Source organism: Rhinolophus sinicus, linkage group LG04, assembly GCF_036562045.2.
Source record: "Rhinolophus sinicus isolate RSC01 linkage group LG04, ASM3656204v1, whole genome shotgun sequence".
Taxonomy (NCBI): Eukaryota; Metazoa; Chordata; class Mammalia; order Chiroptera; family Rhinolophidae; genus Rhinolophus; species Rhinolophus sinicus.
Genome location: NC_133754.1, coordinates 115,627,100 through 115,642,141, shown reverse-complemented (window position 1 = coordinate 115,642,141; position 15,042 = coordinate 115,627,100). Strand labels below are relative to the sequence as shown.

Below are 15,042 nucleotides of genomic sequence, written 5' to 3'. Positions count from 1 at the left end.
CACTCCTCGATTCCCACAGAGAACCTCCAAGGCGTTTGCCGTTCACAATAAATATGTCGGCTTTGTTTACTTGGTCTGCTCTCATAGTCACAAATACTGATTTATATCAGTAGATTTATTTAAACAGCAAAAAAGAGCTTCCCCAAATGAGCACTTCTAAGCCAAGTTTCTGGCCAGTGGGAATGTTTCCCTTTCATTTATAATTCTCTCCAAACAAGGTACTATCAGGTGAAGTCTAAGGAACAGCAAGCGCAACTCAGCTCACTGTGGCTTTGTATCGAGCTTCAGCTCCAACAGGGGCTGACTCCCACAACACAGAACCAACAGAAACCAAATGGTCCATTCCCCTTGGAAAGAGTAGCTCCCAGGTCTCAGTGAGCAACAAAGAGAAACAGTACTTCTTGGAAAGTGGGGAGGCTTTTACTATCCTCAGTTTACCTTCAGAGTGTTGCCACTCTGAGCTTTCTTACCATTTTAATCCTCTCGGCTCAAGGAAACCAAAATAAAAAGAATACACTGGTACATTTGGTAGCTTAGCTATCTTCTAGACTCTCCTGTTGAGTTGGTCACAGAAGATGGCCAAGCTCGATTAGGCTAGTGTGCCTCTGCAGAACTGGAGATCCTAGACTCGGGACAGAGCTGGAGCTCAGCTGTGCCAGCCCAGAAGTACAGAGACACTCTCAGCAAAGTAAACCCGTCTGGGGATGCGTCCTGTACTGTGATCAGTGGCAGGGTTGGAGAACTCACTTTCTGCCATTTTCCATCCTTTTCCCATCCCCTGCTCCTGGACTCACAGGCATCTTCTCCAGTCCCTGGTCAGTTGATCAGAGCAGCCCTTCCTTCTAGTTTCTAGGACATTATTCTATGACAGACCCTTCCAGGAAAAACTTCACAAGCGGTTGGTCCCTGCTTGTTTCTCTGATTTTGCCTTCCCCAGCCCTTCCCAAAGGAAACACCTGATGACCCATTTACATACAGCCCCAGGTCTGATGTGGCAGGAACAGAAAGTATAGCAGCAGCTTGGGATTTCAAGGTGGTACCTGGACCTGATCCCGTGGCCCACGGACATAGGATCTGCCCTGGGTCAGCAGGTAAACCGCTTGTCACAGCTTCCCTGTCTGTCCCCACCCCACCCCTGCCCCACTCATTCCCTGCCCTGCAGTGCTGAGCCAGACTCTGGGACATAACTTCTTCTTTGATTTTTCCTGTTATATTCCACTGCTCTTTAGGTCCACCTGAGCCCAAGGAAGCCTGATTAGGGCACAAAGGTCATGCCAGCCTCTTCTGGGAGACTAGGTACTATTTCAACTCCCTGTCACTGGCTAAGGACCTCATTTAAATTAAATTGGCTTTATCCTTTCCAAAGTCAAGCCTTTCACATTTATTCTGACCTGAACCAGAGAGCTCCAATCCTCTATTCTTCTTCAGAATATGTTGTACTAGCTGGGAAGTAAAAATCAGATACTCTACAAACCTCAAATCACTGACGTGATGTAATCATGTCACCATTAAAGGAGGGCACCTGTAATAAGAAATCAGTTTTCTGTGAATGATGAGTCTGAAGCCGGTTTCTACCCCACGTTGAAACCGGGTTGGTAGTGTAGATGGCCCTCAATGAACAGGGAGCACATATGCATGAAATCAAATGCCTGCTTGGAAAATATCCCCATGTCAATTGTGTGATTAATCAGCTCCACATAAAGGTCACATTATAAATATCATTATATATGCTAAAGTTCAAAATATGTGGCCCCTTCTAACGTGGAGACTCACATCCTTTGCTGAATGTTAAATCACGATTTCAAAGGGCTCGCACTTCTTCTCCCTTTCCCGCCTTCCAGGATGGTTTTGAGAGTTACCCATTTGCCCTTGGCAGTGATGAATGGAGCGTTGTACTAATGCTGCGTGCCACCATTATTCATGTCCCATCCTCTGTGCAGGACTTCCAATTGTAGCATCCTAGAAGCAGAAGCAAAAACTGCATTACAGAAGAAACTTTCGTCTTCCTGATTATAATACCTGCAAAAGGCAGGCTTTTCTGTTAATCTCGGGTACCTTCCGTGATTGGGGGGCAGGGGGGAAGCAGCCATTCACTCGTCATACATGTGCAGGGCCCACATCCAGGCAGCAGCACACAGAAATGGAATGTGTGGTCCTTGGGGTCTATCACTGCAGCCTGAAGAAGCTGAGCTGATAATCATAACAGCCCACTGCCACATCCTTAATCGGGCTGTTATGGGTATAAATCAAGAATCTCACTGGAGAGAATCTGTTTCCCAGAATTCCTCACTGCCAGGACCCAGGTGAGCTCTGCTGAATGTAAAGTATTCCAGCATATTCTACTTCTCTCATTTCAGCCTATTATAACCCAATTCACACTTATTCAGAAATGCGCAGGATTTGTCAGAGTCGTCTCTTTCTCCTTTTTTAGTTCTTAAAGCAATACCCAAAATAGGGTATTCAGTTACACAAATTATATCTGAAGGATATTGGCCAAAGATATATTTGTTCAATATGTATAATTATAGCAACTTTTGTCATAATTAACAAAGAGGCAGAACAAGTGACAAGCCCATCAGAGCACAATAAAAGCATCAATTTGGATTACAAGATAGTCCATTACTGTAGTTGATCATGGTCTCTATTAAGTCTTAGAGCTGCAAAGGTTGTAACTTTGCCATCTGCCATTTCATCAAATGGTTTATAGGAAAGCTTCTGGCCTGGAGAAAAATTGTAATGCAGCTGCAGGCTGCTTGCATCTCTCTTTTTAAATTGAGACCTTTCAAAAAGTCTAGGATCCAATCCAAACTGTAGGAAAAAGGTAAATGACTTTATGTAGTATAGTGCCCACAAACCCTGGAATTCACAATTGTGAAAGTTCGACCATGATTTATTTTGAACTTGCTGTACAGACATACCTCATTTTATTGTGCTTTGCTTTATTGTGCTTCACAGATACTGTGTTTTTTATAAGACCCTTGACCAGCAAAAAGATTACAACTCACTGAAGGCTTAGATGGTTAGCATACTTTAGCAATGAAGTATTTGTAATTAAGGTATGTACATTGTTTTTCAGACATAATGCTATTGCACACTTAATAGACTACAATATAGTGTAAACATAACTTTCACGTGCACTGGGAAACCAAAAATGTGTGGCTGGCTTTATAGCGATATTCTCTTGATTGCGTTGGTCTGGAACTGAACCTGTAATCTCCAAGGTATGCCTATATCCTGGGTACTGTCCTAGCCACTGGGGATACCTAGATAAAGGAAATATAGTGAGACCTGGCCCATTACCCTACTAAGAAATCTTTACAATCGCTCTCTCCACATAGACACAGCAAACCTCTCGCCAGGTTGCCAACACTGGAAGCTACTACCCAACCTCTTTATAGCTGTGGAGACATTGTGAGAGGAGGGTAGAGGCAGGGTCTTTGCTCCTCCATCTGCCCTGGCTCTCCTTCGACCCCCACCCCTTTTCTGAGTCCACAGTAGATTGAGTCCTCTTAGTCCAAGACTAACTCCTAGAGCACAGACAGATAGGAGAGAGTCATGGGTCCATTCCCAGATTATATAAAAACCAGTGTACCTAAACAGGCAACTTCAAAGTTCTTTAAGTGGCTTAGGTTTTAAAAGGTAAAGAGTCTTTGGGGCAGCCAGTTAGCTCAGTTGATTAGAGCTCAGTGTTCTTAACAACAAGGTTGCCGGTTCTATCCCCACATGGGCCACTGTGAACTGTGCCCTCCACAACTAGATTGAAACAACTACTTGACTTGGAGCTGATGGGTCCTGGAAAAACACACTTAAAAAAAGTAAAAGTTTAAAAAAAAAAAAAAAGAGTCTTCGTAGCCCTAAGACTGAAGAGAAAATAATCAACTACAGCTTCAACTGATCTATTTAAAAAAGAGTCAGGGTCAGAGAGCAAACAGGGAATTACTTATCTATAATGCCAGGAACTGACCATTTTCTGACAATAGGCCCCCTTTTCTCAAGAGCTAAGGATGGATCTATTCCGTTGACATCTGAGGAAAAATTGGCTACACCACCTCATGGTGGGGCATCATCAGAAGAGATCCCACTTGGTGGAAATGGCTGATGAACTTTAACAGTGGCTTCCTACTCTATCCGTTGATCTCCTTCTCTATGAAAGCTATAGTGTGTGTGTGTGTGTGTGTGTGTGTGTGTGTGTGTGCACGTGTGTACACAGAGGAGAGAAATTAAAACAAGCTTTTAGAGTCTCTATTCCTCCAATCTCGTAGTCCAATCAGTGAGATGGACAAGTAAATTGCAATAATTGCAAGAGTGTCTTTAACTTCACACAGCAGACATGTCTTGTGGGCACTGAGGAGGGCATGGTAAACGCTGTCAGGTGAAGGCAGAGAAGGCTTCATGGAAGAGGTGATGACCAAATTGACTCCTGAAGGATGAATAGGAATTTCCAGATAGGGTGTCAAGGCCATTCCTGCTTTGCTTAGGTGAGTAGTCCTCAACCTTTAGTAATGGAGAGTTTGTTAAAGCACAGATCGCTGGGCCTCACTCCAGAGCTTCTGACTGAACAGGTCTGAAGTGGGCCCACGAATCTGCATTTCTCACAAGTTCACAAATGATGCTGATGCTGAGAATTGCGGCTTCGGTGCAGGGTGAGGAGAAGAATGGAAAAAGATATGCTGGGAAATAAAGGATCCTAAAGGTTCCATTCACTATCTGGATGATAAGGACTCATAGATAGGTCTTTAAGCTACAAAGTACAAAATCATACTTGTGTTTGAGGAGGACAACTCTGGTGGAAGTGTAGAGGGGACAGGTAGTTCTAACATGGTTCCAGTCAGCCAGTCAGGAAATGATGAAGTTACAATAAAAGCCCAGGGGAGTGATGAGAACGTCGGGGATGGATCTGGGGTAACTTATGTGAAAATGAGAACAAAAGCCTGTTCTCTTGAGCAATCCTCTCAAAGGTGGGAAATACATCACTGTCTCCTTTGCCTACAGAAACTGATATTGGCTCTCTTTCCTTATTAAAAAATGCATGATATATCTTCTGGGAAAGGACACACAGATTTTAGTATTATTTACTTAACAGCCAAAAAAAAAGTGTTCATTCTTTTTTCCAAGAAAAAGGGAAGCGTCCTTATTTGATGAAGTCAGAGTAGCCTGTGGGTCTTCCACATGCATCTCTGTGACGTACAAAGCCCTGAGTTAAGGGTGCCTGGGAAATAAAAGGGGTAGGGTTGGGAGAGCCTGTGTGTTCACCATTTGGGCAGAAGCAGACCAGGGAAGGCTGGAGTAGCGCAGGCTAGTGATGTAGAGAAGGCCAAGAGTGGCAGAAATACCAAAAGCTGGTGCTTCTACAAGGAACAGAATGGAGATTTCAAGGAAGCCTGAGAAATATTTGGTAGGTAACTAAAATTCCTGCAGAATATATATTAGATGAAGGAAATACAAAATATTAGCAGTAACATTAATAAAAGCTAACATTTATTGATGGTTACTGTCTTAGCCTGGGTTCCCCCAGAAGCAGAGCCTGAGACAAAGGCTCACATGCTGGTTGATTTAGGAATGGGACCCAAGGGAGCAGGAGTGTGGAAGATGGGAGTGGCTTGGGAGCCAGGAAAGCCAATCCCAGGTTGCAGGATAGAACCGACCACCACTCTGGGCCATTGCTCACTCCATCCCATAGGATCTAGTTTGCAAAGTGTTTCTCAGGACCCAGGGAAGAAAGGGGGCAGGATTCACCCATGGACTGCCTTCTAGTGGTCAAGGGCTGACTCACAGGACATTAAATCTCTTGCACTTCTGAGTTGCATACACAGGAGTGCCCACACAGAGAAGCTCTGAGCAGAGAATGGTAAGGAGATTTCAGGATGCACCTGCACCATATGTCAGCATCAGAGGTGAGGCCAAGAGCGTATGTGATGGTATGTGAAGTGCCCAGTACACTCGCCAAGGGCCAGGTCCTGCGCCAAAGGCTTGGCATGTGTTCTTTTATTTAACCCGTACAACAAACCTGTAAAGCAGGCATTGCTAGCCCCACATTACAGATGAGGAAAAGAGAGTTAGAGGCCCAAATGAGAGAGCTGGAAGTGGCAGGGTCAGAATGTAAATCAACTTCTTCACACTTAACTACAACATTAGGGTGTACCCAACATATCAAACTAGATGATAACTTGGGAAGTCAGTTGAGGAAGCCATATCAACAGACTTTAAAATACTTATTAATGTTATTTCTATCCTAGAAATCTAACTTAAAGAAATAATCAGAAATGTCCACAGATCGATGTTTATCCCAGTCTTATTTATAATGCATTAGATAGATAGATAGATAGATAGATAGATAGATAGATAGATAGATAGATAGAAGATAGAGACAGATAGATGATAGACAGATATTCAGATAGATGTATATAAATATATGGATAATGGCATATCATGCAATTATTTTAAATGGCTATGAAAAAACATAATGACATAGAGAAATACTTATGATATGAGGTTAAGAAAAATATATACCTACACAACATATAATATGACCTTGACAACATACCAAATATAAATACATAGGAGAAAAGACTGAAAGGAAAAGCCAAGATAATACTAATTAAAAATTTTTTCTTCATACTTCTCAATATTTTTTAAATTTTCCACAAAAACACATATTACTTTTATGATCAGTGCCATTTTTGTTATTTTAATATGCAGCGGGTGAAGTGACTATTACCCAGCAGGAGCTCCCCACTGATGCTCAAGGCCCCCTGCAGCACCAACTGAGTTGAGCAGTCTGTACACATCACAGCAGCTGCTGCCACTGCTGTCACTGAGGGAGCATCTTTTACGGCTGAGAGAAGACTACCTATGTGTCCTTCACAAAACATCTCCAAACACTGTGCTTGGAACCTAGGACTGCGTCTCTACTCCTAGGCTCCAGAAACATCCCTGCCACCCCAGGTTAGGCATCCATGCAGCCTGGCCACTACTCTTTGCATCCACAGCAGGGCTAACACTCCTGGAATGCTTGTGTAGGAGAAGAACTGAAGTGGGGGCAGCCCGGCTGCAGGTCTGGTCTGTCAAGATGAGCTCTCTGTCCTGGGCAAGGCTAGAACTCCTGCCTTCCCTTAAGTTCCGGGACGCTTCCCCGTGCCTAGAGAAGATAAGAACGTGGGAGGGAAAGAGGGCACTGGGTCTGCACCTTCTCCCCCTTTACTAATTCCTCCAGTGGTCCTTCTACTTTCACAGCCCAGCCTGCCCGATTTCTTCATTCCCCATGGAGAGCATCTTATATCGATAGGATTTCCCATTTCTGAGCCTGCCAATTAGTTTCTTCCTTTCTGTGCTCTTTTTAGGAATGGAGGTGCCCCTTGCTACATCTCTCCCATAATTGCTGTGTGCACATTTCCAACATTATTTGATCTTCGGAATTTATTCTCTCTACTTCCCTTCTGGGAATAATTCCTGGAGACCCAAACCTAGGAGAGTACTGTACTCGGAATGGTCACAACCCAGTGCTTCACATTCATGTTTCAAAAGGCCACATGTTTCCCTTTCGTCTTTTAATAAACAGTGGGAGCTATTTCAGGGAAAACAGAGTTGCTTGGCAGGGTGTCCAATGGAAGAGACAAGGCTGTAAATTCTAGTTATAACCTGAAGAACATTTGCAGTTCTATCTCACTCTACGTTATCAGACATCAAAAGACAGTTTAATGAGGGAGTCGTTTAGAGGAAAGCCTGAAATGAACGGTTTGCTATTTTAGTGGCTATACAGCATACTCGTATTTTAAATAGTATTCCTATGTATCCACAGAATTTCACATATCATGGGGTCCACCTTCCCTAAAAAGATGTGAGACTAAAATACCCAGCATCCTTTGCAATGATGTCATGGTAGATGTTTCACAATCCGCTTTCCAGGGAGGTAAAAAGCCCCGATTTGTAGCATTTGCCAATTTCTATGGTGTGAACACTCCTACTATGCCTATTTCAAGTTACCAACAGTTTAAAAACTGGCCTATAAAGTCCTTGAAACTTAACAGTCAGGTCTCATAAGCTGATTTGAGCTAGCTTCAACATACCACTGCACAGGCGTGTGACTTAGTAGAGTCCATAATCACGTGCACCTGCGTGAAACAAGCTTTGAAGGGAGATGAGAGAAACATGCAGAAGCAGGAGCCACATGGACTCAGTGCTTTTGCAGTGTGGCAAAGGAAGTGTCCTGTTTGGAGTGCAGAGGACACGGGGGTTCTAGTGTCCTGTCCTGGCACCAGAAGGATGAGCTGCTATGTCTGTTCCCACAGCCGTGGCAGCAGACCATGCCTGGAGCAGATCCCAAGTGTGTTTGAGCATTGTTCCTGACTTCAGGGCATCCCATCTGTGGGGACAGAGTCACAGAGAGCAGTTTCCAGGCTCTCGGCCTCACATGGAGGGGTGCTGACTCGGGTAGTGGATGGTCATCAGCTGTGGCTGATTGACCGACAGCTGTAACCAGTTAGCCAATTAGCCACTGATATAACTGCCGTGGCTGCGCTGGTTGGAGAGTCGAGTCGAGAGAGTGAGTCGAGAGTCGAGTCAAGAGTGGAGTTGGTTGGTTGGCAGGCAGACAAGCGGACAGCAGGTTGCAGGTTATGTGACTCCAGCCTCCAGTGAGACTATAGTGCCACCAGCGAGACTATAGTGGTATGACCTACCTATGGCTCTGTGGGTGTTCCTTTTTGTCCTAGCCATATCCTGCGTTCTTATGGGGGGAGCGGGACTAGAGACCCCGCAGGCTGCCCCGCATGACAAATGGCGGAGCGAGCAGGGTCTCCCGCATGACACCATTCACCTGAAGATTCTGTGAATTTCCTTATATTCTTTAATAAATCCCTTTTGTGCTTTGATTGCATAGAGTGCATTCTTTCATTTGCAAATAAAAGCCCTCACTGATTCTGTTTGAGGCAGAGATACTTGGAAGCAGAATTAAAGACTGCTTCCATGAAATCTGTCTTTAGTTTGATTTTCACCAGGGGGTGAGTTTCATTCAATCCCATGTGCTCCCAGATGGTAGCAGAGGTGGACAGAAACCACTGCAAAGTTGGACTACTCTGCACCCCAAGATGTGGGAGGGGTGCAGCTATATTGCGCAAAGGAGCATCTAATAAGAGTCCTAAGAAGACTTGGGGAAAGTGAGGAATAATTCCCTCCACCTCAGCAGTGTCAGTTCTCACACACACAAAAACACACAAAATATATGAAAAACTCCTCTCACTAGCAGCACAGGAACCATGACAATTATGCATCATGTACATTTTGATAACTTCTAACAAATAATTAATTCATCAAACTTAAAATATTGTTCTAACACTTTATGGACTACCTTCCTCCAGGATACCTAAAATTCTTGTTAAAAATTATTTCTGCTTTGCCAGATCTCCTGAATCAGAAATCAGAAATTTACATTTTCAACTTGTGCTCACAATGTTTGAGAACCAGACATTTTTGATCAACATCACAGAAAAAGGCACTCCCCCCCTAAAATATATATATATATTACAAACTGTAACAGAAAATGCTAGGTATATAATACAAATTACTACTTGGATTGATACTAAAGCCCACATCTCTTCATAAACCATGTATTCATTAATTCCTTTATGCACAAGTCCCTTCAACAAACATTTCTTAAGCCTGTGCTTTTGCTTTGTGTATACACATATTCAACAGGACACTGATAGGTGCAGGATGCAGGCATGTGTTACCAGGCCTGTGCTTGTTTTTTCTGCAAAAGCAGAGATGTCTACTGCCTAGGAATCTGGGGAGTCGAGCTGTCTCTTCCTCCATGCTCTTTATCTTTTTGCTCCAAAGCGCAAGAGCATGGCATCTTTTCACATAGGAATAAATGGGATGCAGAAAGTTTCTCTTCCATTCAGTGTCCCTCCCATCCCTCTGCCATCTGTGCCTGGGCTGTCTGGCTCTCCGTCTCTCCATATTGTGCTATCCTGAGATTCTGTCCAGAATAGAGAGCAGTAAATCAAGTCTATCTCCAAAAGCCACACTGAAGAGTAAAACAGACTCAGATAAAAGACTGTGCCTTTGCTGACGACTGAGGCCTGCCAGCCCCACCAGCTAAGGTAAGACTGATTGATGCCTTGCTAAAGAAATGTTGTATGGATTTCATTTCCCAGCTTGCCCTCAGTGCCCCCTCAGGTAAGCTTTTTTCATGCCTTTCTGACATTTATTCATAAGAATAAACGAATTGTTTGATCTTTCCAGATTTCCCTTTCAGTGAGTAACCTAGAAAACAAAAGATTTAAATACATAATTTCCAGCCCTCAAACCACTGGTTGCAACTGCAAAGAATAAGAAATGAACAGACTCTATTCTGTAACCAACCAACGTGTTTACATTTATTATTATGTCTTATATGCCTAGCTACAAGCTTCCTGCCCTCAAATCTCATGGACTAGAGCAGGGCCTATCAACCTCAGCGCTACTGACATTTGGGGAGGGATAATTCTTTGTTGCGGGGAGCTGTTCTGTACTTTGGAAGGTTTGGGTAATATCCATATCTTCTAATCTCTGGATATCAGTAGCACTCCCCTCTACAGAGGTGCCAAACAAAAATATTTCAAACATTAGCAAATGTCACTTGGGGGACAAAATCACCCCTGGTTGAGAAGCACTAGGTAGACAGACATGTAAATAAATGCCTATAATGAAATGAGAAGGTGGTGGAAGGCAAAAGTGTATCGAGTGCTACAGAAAGAAAAATTCACTCCACCAGGGAAAATGAGGAAAACAGAAGAGAGGACTAGTGAGTTAGAGTTAGAGCTTCTATTGTCGGAAATAACTCCATATTTTGCACTCAAATTAGCCTTCTTACACCAACTACTATCTGTTGGTCTAGCCTCTCTCATTTGATCCTTTGAAGTTAATAAATTCAAAAACTAGTCATCTATATAAGTATTTCCCAGGTCACAATGACACTGTCTGAATTCACTACTCTGGACTCGGGTCTTGAAAGAGAAGATGGGGACAAGATCACTGCTGGAGCCTCGGCCATGGTCAGTGAAGAGCAGGGCAGAGAAGAGAGCAGGTCCTGGGAAAAAACTTGAGAAAGCATCAGTGGATCCTCTATCGCTAAGCATAAGCCTCCAAATTCACATTAAAAACAGAACAAGGAATGTATAGATGATGTGTTATAGAATTGTACACTTGAAGCCTGTATAATTTTGTTAACCATTGTCACGCCAATAAACTTAACTGAAAAAAAAGTCTGGATAAGAACTTTAACAGTCTGATGTATTTTTCTACTGTGAAATCAAACGAAAGTGATCTGCAGCTATGGAATGTTTTTGAATGTCATAAGTTGGAGCCACTGCATTCAGCGCTTACCCAGAAACTCTACACCTGCGACCACTGTTGTCAGCTACTGGTATTCCCTTTGCTCTCCTTCCAGGCTTTAACTGTTGGCTCCTCTCCAGGTTAAGAAAAGTTCCCACTGAAACGGCAGGTGCTCAGACACTCATTGCTGCAGGCCAAGCATGCCAGGCAGCCACACAGTGTCACTGTCCCATGTATGCACAGGTGTATGCACACTTATTAGCATTAGTTTAATGCTAATAAGTGAACAAAATATAAATGAAGGGACTGGAGTGAAGGCCTTGGAGAATGGTGGAGTGAGAACCTCCAAAAATCCATTCCTCCATAAAAGCAATGAGAAAGTTGGCAAAAAAAAACTCATGTCCAGGGCCAGCCCGGTGGCTCAGGCGGTTGGAGCTCCGTGTTTCTAACGCTGAAGGCTGTCCGTTCGATTCCCACATGGGCCAGTGGGCTCTCAACCACAAGGTTGCCAGATCGATTCCTCGACTCCCGCAAGGGATGGTGGGCTCTGTTCCCTGCAACTAAGATTGAACATGGCACCTTGAGCTGAGCTGCTGCTGAACTTCTGGATGGCTCAGTTGGTTGGAGCGTGGGCTCTCAACCACAAGGTTGCTGTTTCGATTCCTCGACTCCCACAAGGGACAGTGGGCTGTGCCCCCTGCAACTAACAACGGCAACCGAACCTGGAACTGAGCTGCACCCTCCACAACTAAGATTGAAAGGACAACAACTTGACTTGGAAAAAGTGCTGGAAGTACACACTGTTCTCCAATAAAGTCCTGTTCCCCTTCCCCAATAAAATCTTTTAAAAAAAAAAAAAGTTACTTTGTCAATAAGTCAACAAACAGCAAGGGTGGCAAGGATGTGTTGAAAAGAGAACCCTTGTGCACCATTGGTGGGAATGAAAAGCAGTGCAACCACTATGGAAAACAGAAGGTTCCTAAAAAATTAAAAATAAAAAAAACACATGTCCAAATAAAAATTTTCAGAGCTCTATAAATTAACTAAAGGCTTATAATGATCCAAGAATTATTTATCCAAGAAAAGTGGCTGGATCTCGGTAAAAAGGGCACATGCTGTGTGTGGTGTTCGAACTTGTTCTATTACCATCCTGTTTCAAATCAGCAAGTTTGCACCATTATTTGTTGAACAAATGGATGCAGTTTGCTCTGATGGATTAAGCATGAACTGGTTTGTGTGGTGAGGTCAGTTTATAAGCACATAGGAATTTTTTCATGTAATTATTCCTTTCCTTTTCCTCATAAAAAACCCCTTGCTTTCATCCTGTAATCGGGACATTATTTGGGTTTCTGCCAGAACCTATGTTCCCCTAATCGCAATTCTTTGATCCCAAATAAGTGCTTGTTGCTGTTGCTACTCATTTTGACTTTTTAACCTTAGGTTAATATACCAAAAGATGCTCTTATCGTTTTTCCTCCCTGGCTGCTTGAAGGTCCGCCGCCATCATGAATGACATAGTAACTATTCGGACTAGGAAGTTCATGACCAATAGACGACTTCAATGGAAACATGGTCATCGATGTCCTTCACCCTGGGAAGGCAACAATACCTAAGACAGAAATTCAGGAAAAACTAGCCAAAATGTATAAGACCACACCAGATGTCATCTTTGTATTTGGATTCAGAACCCATTTCGGTGGTGGCAAGACAACTGGCTTTGGCGTGATTTATGATTCCTTGGATTACGCAAAGAAAAATGAACCCAAACATAGACTTGCAAGACATGGCCTGTCTTGCCTCAAGAAAACAGTGAAAGGAACGCAAGAATAGAATGAAGAAAGTTAGGGGGACTGCAAACCTAATGTTGGTGCTGGCAAAAAGTGATGTGGAGATTAGATGACAGAAGGAGTAAAAGATTCATCAGTGACTTTGTGGTGATTGACCAGATTTTTCATGAGAGGACAAATAAACTAAGAACTTAAAAAAAAAAAAAAGATGCTCTTATCATCCCCCTCACTCAGAAAATTACAAGTTTTAGAAGCTCTGTGCCAGGATCTGGGGACAAAAACCAAATATGTATCTCTTATTGTATCACAGTATCACAGAGGCACATTGATTCTTTCACTAAAGAGAGAACCAGTCTACCAAATGGATGTGAGTCTTACAAATGACCTCAGCCGCACCCAGTCCAGAACCCAAAAAGAACTCAGTGTGAAAGACTATAAATAGCTTCATCCCAACTAACAAGAGAGGAAGTTGGGGGAAGTTTATAATCTCCCATGGAGCCAGGTCCTATTTCCTGTTGAAATTATTTCAGAAGTTCCTGAATAAAGTCCATGTTCCCTTTCTGTGTTGTGAAGAACTGCTGCCCAAAATGACAGGCTGGGATTTCCCATCCACTCCATCCCACCCCACCCCCACCATCTCTAGCTCAGTTGGACCCTTGACATATAATACTTGCTAGCAATTTTAGGGCAGAGGTCCTGTCTTATTCATCCTTATATTGTAAGCACCTACCACAGAGCCTCAGCATAGAAAACTCTCAATTGTGTTGGAATGAATGGTACTAAAATACTTGTTGAATGAGCTATGTGTGTATGGGCCCACAATCATAACAACTTGAAAGTAGCTACAGTGAGATATTTGAGGGAATAGGTCCACGTGCCCATCCCAAGCTGAGCCTGCTCAGTCTGACGGAAAGAAGGATGGCAGATCTGAGTAGAGTGGCCAAGAACCAGAATCTTCAGAGAAGTCAGAAGGCCACTGGCCAATCCACATAGTACCAAAGAGTTGAGATCACACACTCCTTTGCTACTGGTTTCAGGATGTAGACTTGATTCCAATGTGTCCTGAATCTGTGTATTCTTTGATTCAACATGCAATAAACCCAGGTGCAAAACGCCCCTTTGTGAAAGACACAAAGAGAATTAGGGCCGTCCAGAGCCAGCAGAGATCCTTTGGAGATGCACTGAGATCGTCATAACACAAAGTCGAATGGGCACGTGCTGTAAGAGGGAGATAAATGAAATTCTACTTGACAGGAGGTCTGTTAACAATCATCTTCCAAGACGATTTTTATAAGAGAAGTTCTTTCTCACTTGTGACTTGTAAATATATATGCACAGTAGAAATGAATTATGAAGTGTTGGTCAGGCTGGTCCCTCTGCTTAGAACACTGGTCTCTCCCCACCCCTTCTCTTGGTTAACTCCATTCATCTTTAGGTCTCAACTCAGAAGTCAGTTCCTCCATAATATCTCCTTTCATCCCCCCAAGGTCTGTCCTACATGCTCTGGGGCATGTAGCATTTCCCTTATCAGACTATTTACTACACTGTATCCTAATTATTTGGTAATTTTCTGTCCTTCTGATTAAAGTCTGTGAAGGCAGCATTGCATTTGGCTGGGTCACCCTGTATCTCTGCTCAGGGATTGGTGCATAGTAGGCACATAGTGAATGTTTGATACGATTTATCTATCAGTCAATGCAGAGCACATTTAAAGAGCCTCAGCAAAAATCAAAGTGGAATAACACTGAGTGGCCCATCTCCTCATCAATTTAACTGGAAATGAAAACGAATTAATGTAAATTTTCCACACTAAATATATAATTCAAGGCTATAAGCCCTAACCTTCACGTATGGAAAGGTATTCATTGGTACTAGCAGTAAATCATAGAGGGAATGAAGGTAGAGAGATAATTGGAACCCAAAACTATCCAACATCCGTCTA

The 15,042-nt window shown here is 43.2% G+C and overlaps 1 long non-coding RNA gene and 1 pseudogene across 2 annotated transcripts in view; one reads left to right on the top strand and one right to left on the bottom strand.

Annotated features, from left to right (window-relative positions):
• Positions 1-15,042, bottom strand: part of LOC141571106 (uncharacterized) — a 240,509-nt gene that overhangs the window by 186,885 nt on the left and 38,582 nt on the right. Inside the window, exon 3 of one of the 2 annotated variants that reach the window (XR_012495676.1) lies at positions 1,774-1,959. The exons of the other annotated variant lie outside the window; for it this stretch is intronic. This is a non-coding gene — a long non-coding RNA (uncharacterized LOC141571106). The remainder of the gene's footprint in view (positions 1-1,773; positions 1,960-15,042) is intronic. 2 annotated transcript variants of the gene reach the window in all.
• Positions 12,819-13,197, top strand: LOC141571321 (small ribosomal subunit protein eS24 pseudogene; annotated as a pseudogene).